The sequence below is a fragment of the Mustela nivalis genome, assembly GCF_964662115.1.
Source record: "Mustela nivalis genome assembly, chromosome: 18".
In the NCBI taxonomy this organism is placed as follows: domain Eukaryota; kingdom Metazoa; phylum Chordata; class Mammalia; order Carnivora; family Mustelidae; genus Mustela; species Mustela nivalis.
Window position 1 is genome coordinate 3839743 of NC_139037.1, and position 6000 is coordinate 3845742.

The following is a 6000-nucleotide window of genomic DNA, read 5'->3' on the forward strand; positions in this document are numbered from 1 at the left end:
CAGACGTGGAGTTACTGGTTGCCCGGAGAACTTTTTTTTTTTTTTTTAATATTATGTTAGTCACCATAGAGTACATCATTAGTTTTTGATGTCGTGTCCCATGATTCATTATTTGTGTGTAACATCCCGTACTCATCACAACACGTCCTTAATACCCATCACCCGGCCACCCATCCCCCTCCCGAGGAGAACTGTCTTAGGGGAGGCGGGACCCAGCAGCTGAGAGCACAGGGTTTGAAAGCAGCCAGACCTGGAGGTGACAGCATGGCACATCAGCTAGGGGGCCTTTTGCATGGTCTTTACCTCTCTGAGCCTCGATTTGCTCATCTGTGAAATGGGGGTCGAGGGGCCGCCTGCCCAGGTATGTGGCAGGGAGGGGAATGCAGGGAAGTGGCATGGCCTCACACCTGCCTCCCACCGGCAATACAGCTCCCACACCTTCTGCTCCTCCTTCCCATGTGGAAACAGCCAGGTCAGAGGCAGAAGCAGAAAACCAGGGGCACAAAACACAAAGCACCTTAGAAGGCCCCCCTCTCAGTCTATTTGGAGAAGAGAGCATGCCCTTCATCTCATTCTGCTGGACTTTGGGCTCTCACCTGGCAGATTAAGACCCTAGATAACCCTACTGGGGAAGGCAGGGTCACCTGGTTCTGCCAGAACATGGCACACAAACGCTCAAGGTGGACATTTACAAACCCACTTTGCCAGGCAAGCTGGGCATTTGCACAGGCTCCCAGCTGCTTCTCCCAACCGGAGCAGCAGCTCACCTTTTGGCTCAAAGATGTCCAGGTGAAGTTAGACTTCAATGAACAGGCATGGGCTAAGCCTTTTCTGACTTGTCCACTGGCTGAGCCCCGGGCAAGGGAGGCTCCAGGTCCGCACCACACAAGGGGCCCTCCCTGGCTCTGTCCATCTAGGGCAGCTGGTCTCCCCGGGACGGCAGAGCCAAGTCCTCAGCTTCCAGCACCATTCTTCCCCCACGAGGAGTGTATGCAGATGTCCACTCCAGCTGGACAGACCCAGCATGCGCTCCCAAGCCTGCAGGAACTCTGGCATGCCCCACACCTGGACATGGAGCTCTGGAAGCAGAGAGAGCTGGGCTGCAGCCCTGGCTCTAGCTGGACAACTCACTCCTGCTCTCTGGCCCTCAGTATCTTCATCTGAAATATGGGAAGAGAAAGGCCACCTTGCACAGGTTTGTTGCAAATAAAATAATAAAGGGGCATAGCCCAGTAAACCTTAGCAGAATGCTAAGGGGTACCCTTAGGATCACCCTGGCTGGCCGTCCACACATGGAAAGAAAAATTCAACCACCCGCCACATTCGCGCCGTCAGTTTTCCATTTATTGACGCCCACTGTGTACACAGGAATGCAACAGATGCTAGCGAACTGCGGAAGGGAGGTCAGGGTACCCAGGCTCAAGGAGCAGGAACCTGCAGTCACAACAGCTTTGAGTCCCAGCTCCCTCGCTCCCTGGCGGGAAGGTCGTATAGAGCAAGTGGCTTGGTCTCCCTGAGCCTCAGTTTCTCCACGCACGGAAGGCCCTGCGGCTGAGCCCGGTTCTGAGCCACAGGGAGCGCGCCCAGCTTAGTGCCTGTGCACAGGAAGCCCCAGGAGATGGTATCGGCTCCGGTTAATTCAGCTCCTCCGAGGTTAGCGGAGTGGACCGCAGCCTGGAGAGGAGAGGAAGGAAAGTCACTCACCTCCGCGCGGCTCTCCAATCACCAGCGCGCCGGCGTCTCTCCCGGGTCGTGCGGCGGCCGCAGGGCGCACACGGCGGACACGGTCGCACAGCGGGTCGGCACAGCGGGCGGGCACAGCGGACACCGTCCACAGCGGGTGGGTCGCGCGCTCCGCACACCCGGGCAGCGGAGGGATGCGGTGGATGGAGGGGCCCCGCGCGCAGCCTCTTATAGCACCTCCGCGCCCCGCCCCCCCCGAGGCCGGCGGCGCTGATAGGACGGCGGAAATGTAGCCCCGCCCCCCACCCCTCCCGCGGGCGCCGGGGATCCGGGCGGGCGGAGGGCTGGACCAGAGCGTCCCGAGATCTGGGCTCGCGAAGAGGACGCGCTCCGCTTCCTCGCCGGGACCCTGGAACTATCCTTTCCACCGAGCGCTTGCTGCGCGCCCGGCGACGTGCCAAGCACTTTCCACCGGGGGTTTGCAAATTTACCGAATCCCATCTCTCTGTGCCTCAAATGGAAAGTGGGACTAGGGAAGTGACCTCTCGGGACTGGAGCAAATAAAACCGGGAAGGGTGTGGGCTCTGTAAACTGTGGCACAGAATACACACGTCCCATCCTCTGCGCCGCGGTATAAAACCCCGCCCGTCACACACACACACACACACACACACGCATGCACACACACGTACACGCATTCCCCATGTGCCAACGACGAACCCATGCTGCAGCCTAGGCGCTTGCCCTTCACCATCCCTGTAAACGTCCAAAGGAATCTCCTCTGGGATAAGTGATCCCATCTCACAGATCAGACACCTGAGGCCTGGAGAACAGAGTGTCGCCAGTCCCACGGCCGGGGAGCAGCAACCTGAATCTAGCTACATTTTGCCCACAGGCATTTAACATCCTTAATCTGCACAAGCAAATATGAATCAATTTAGAGCCAGAAGGCACGGACTTTGAAACACGTAAACCTAAGGCCCTTGCTGGCAAGCGAAGAAAGCACGGCTGGGGGCAGTGAAGGACTCGAGGAGAGTGTGGACTCCCTGCGCGAGAGGACAAGGGCAAGAGGACCCCGCCCGTCCTCACGGGGCGCGTCCCTGCATAAAGACCGGGAATCGTCTCCTGCTCCTTCCGCACACTCCGACCGGGTCACTCGGCACCAGTCCCTGCACTCTGCAGTGTGGGCAGGGCCCCCTCCGGGAGCTCAAGCATCCGGGCATCCAGAAGGGTCGGAGCACACGGGGAAGCAGCTGGAGAGCGAGTGGGCGGGGCCTGCGTGGCTCAGGTTCAGAAAGTCAAAATGCTTGCCAGGGTTTTCAGCGCAGCTCAAATGCCAATAAAAGTGGCCCGGCCACCCTCTGTTCCCTCTGTCCCTTCCCTTTACTTCTCCTCCTTTTGAAGCATCGTGCCAGCTCCACATTCATGTGGTACTTATTAAGCACCTACTGTGTGCCAGGCTCTGTTGCAAGCACTGGCGTATCCAGCGATGAGCAAACCCGGCCAGAACAAGTTCCCCACTGACAAAGGACAAACCCAAAGGGAGAAGAGATGCTACTCGGGCACCAGGCCTCACAAGCGTTACCCCAGCAACTCCCCACCCCCCACCCCTACCCCCAGGCTGGTGATGTTATCATCAGGACACTGGGCGCGCAGTGCAAACAGTTTCCAGAAGCCACACGGCTCCCAAGAGGAGGGCCTGGGGTTTGAACTCGTGCTCTCGTCCACTTGGCTGCCACTGCCTGTGCACCGACAAGCTTTGGGTACGGGGGAGAGAAAGAAACTGGGTCCCTGCCCTAGCGCAAAGGAAGGAAACCCGCACAGAAACAGATTTCCCACGGCGGGAAGCCGGTTGGTACTTGAACGTCCAGCAAGCACTCCCACGTGTCAGGCCCTGTGCCCAGGGCTTCCCTGGCATCCGCCTATGACCCAGCAGAGGGGTTTCAGTCAGCCTTGTTGTATAGATGGGGAAACTGAGGCTCAGGTAGGTAAGGGCACTTGCCCAGGGTCACCTGGCTATTGAGTGCTGGGGGTGGGACTCCAACTCAAGCAGTGCAAGACCACAGCCTGTGACCTTGGCCTCTAACCCAGGGGACCCAGAGGGATTAGGGAGTCTGGGTTTGCTGCAGAGTGAACATTCTTGTCTGGTAAACACTTCTCAGCTGGGACATTACGGTTACTGTTGCCGTGTAACACATTACCCAGAACACAGTGGCTTAAAACCACCACAGTATTTTGCTCATAGTTTTGCAAGCCGGGCGTCTGGGAAGGGCCGGGTTGCATGGTTTCTTCCTTAGGGGTCTCTCGTGGGGTTGCCGCCAGACGTTGACTGGGGCGGCAGCATCTGAGAGTTTGGCGGGGCTGGGCGTCCAAGCTCTCACCCACGTGGCAGGAGCTCAGCAGGACATCTCAACGGATCTGTCCCCTTGGTTTTTCCTGGAAGCCGTCTGGGGTAGTCAGAATTTTACTTCCCCCATCGCAAGCCTCCCAAGAGAAACGGGAGGAAGATGCAAGGCCTTCTGTGTCCTGACGTTGGAAATCAGAGAACATCACCTCATCCGCACTCCTCTTTGAATCACAGCCCCTGCCGACGGTCAGGGAGAGCACACGTAGATCACCTTGCTCAACAGCCGAAGATCAAAGAATTTGCGGACAAGATAACATGGAATCTGCAGACGCTCGATGAAAGGTAATCCCTCCCTCTTCGGGAGCCACACTAAGCACTCCAGTGGCATGACCACCATCTCTACATGTCTGCGGAGGAGTTCCGACCCCGACGCCACCATGCACCAGCTGTGTGTGTCTGTGCTCAAGTCACCTGACCTCTCTGAGTGATAACTGCCTCCCAGGCTCTGAAGGGGCAGGCTGAGTCTGTAACTTGCTGGCTGGTGCCCGGGACCCTATGCCAGCCCCTCCATTTCCAAGCGGCTGGCCTGTGCTCTGCTCCCCATGTGTAAAATGAGGGAAGGGCAGCGGCTCCGTTCTCCCCACGGGCTGCCTGTAAGACATTAGAAGGTTTAAAGGCATACATTAATTAGTGGAAATTTGGAACAGGGTCTGGCACTTAGTACGAATTAGTTAATATAATTGTCAGTAGAGCCAACAAACTGAAACAAGAGACAGAGAATTTCGATCTTGATCAAACCATTTTCCATCAGTGTGCAATTTTAGAATCCAATTTCCAGAAAGTGATATTTGGATTCAAGTACGTTGATGTGTCATGGGGAATGTGGGTTCCTGAGAAGCTCTGAACATGGGAAAGGGCCAAGATACACCTAGGAGCCCTCTCCAGAAGGGAACGGCTGCTTAGATCCTTGCAAAGCCTAGTAAAGGATCCTGTTTGCTGGTCTCGCAGGATCAATTCACAGAGCATTGGAGACCAAGGAAAAGGTCTTTCTGGTTCGAAGGTGGCCCAGCCTGGAAATGGGAGCACACAGGCCTGGTCTCCAGCAAGAGCTTCCAGCCCTCTGCCGACCCGCGGTCTCAGCACCGGGAGGGCGTGGGTCACACCAGACGGTCCCAAAGGGTTTCACAACTCAGAGCACAGACCACAGACTGGGTCTTCCTTTCCTATCTCAGTGCGGCTGCCCCAGGGCTGGTGGGCCTTGGAATCACACCAACATCTTCACCAGCTGACCAGCTGTTTTCCTCAGAAGCTCTTGGGCTGGACATCAAGTTCCAGCTTCCCTGTTCCCGCCGCACCCACTCGGCAGCTAGAGAGTGTCACTGAGCCCTCATTTGCATGGAAGACCGCTAACAGCTAACAGTTCGAGACAAGGAGATGTGGGGGTGTACCATTTTGCGATGGGCGTGGCTTAGAAAAAGGAACCAAAAGGTCAGGAAAGACGATGACACTCCTGGGTAACAGGTGCCAGTCATGGCATGCTCTGGGGTTCCGAATGCGATGGCTCTGCTTGACTTGCGGCCAAGGAAGGGCATGGGGTGAGCTCCACGTCTTCTGCTGATGGGCAACCCTCTGGGGGCAGTGTGGGCCCCGCCGGTGGGGAGATCTGCAGCAAGAGATCTTGACCGACTGAAGTTGTAGAAGAAATACACTCATGTTATTGTATGCAGTGGAGGAAGCTTCTGGAAGGACGGTAGCCTGCTGTGGAAGCCAAGGACAGTCAGGACCCTCGGAGAACTTGAATTAGCGCTGGAGGAAGTCAGGCATCCTAGTAGTCCTTTGTGAGCATCTCACTGCACGATTTGGGGTCCCTTCCTCTTCCCTCTGTGGCCAGGTCTCGTCCACTCCCTGTGGACATGACCATCTCCCTAGCATGACTTCACATCCCCCTAGAACCATGGACCAGTTCAGGC

The 6000-nt window shown here is 56.8% G+C and overlaps 1 protein-coding gene across 1 annotated transcript in view; it reads right to left on the reverse strand.

Annotated features, from left to right (window-relative positions):
• Positions 1-1899, reverse strand: part of CRISPLD2 (cysteine rich secretory protein LCCL domain containing 2) — a 62414-nt gene extending 60515 nt beyond the window's left edge. The window contains exon 1 of the mRNA XM_082712000.1: positions 1705-1899. The gene's annotated coding sequence lies outside the window, so the exon portion shown is untranslated. The remainder of the gene's footprint in view (positions 1-1704) is intronic.
• Positions 1900-6000: the final 4101 nt, after the last annotated feature.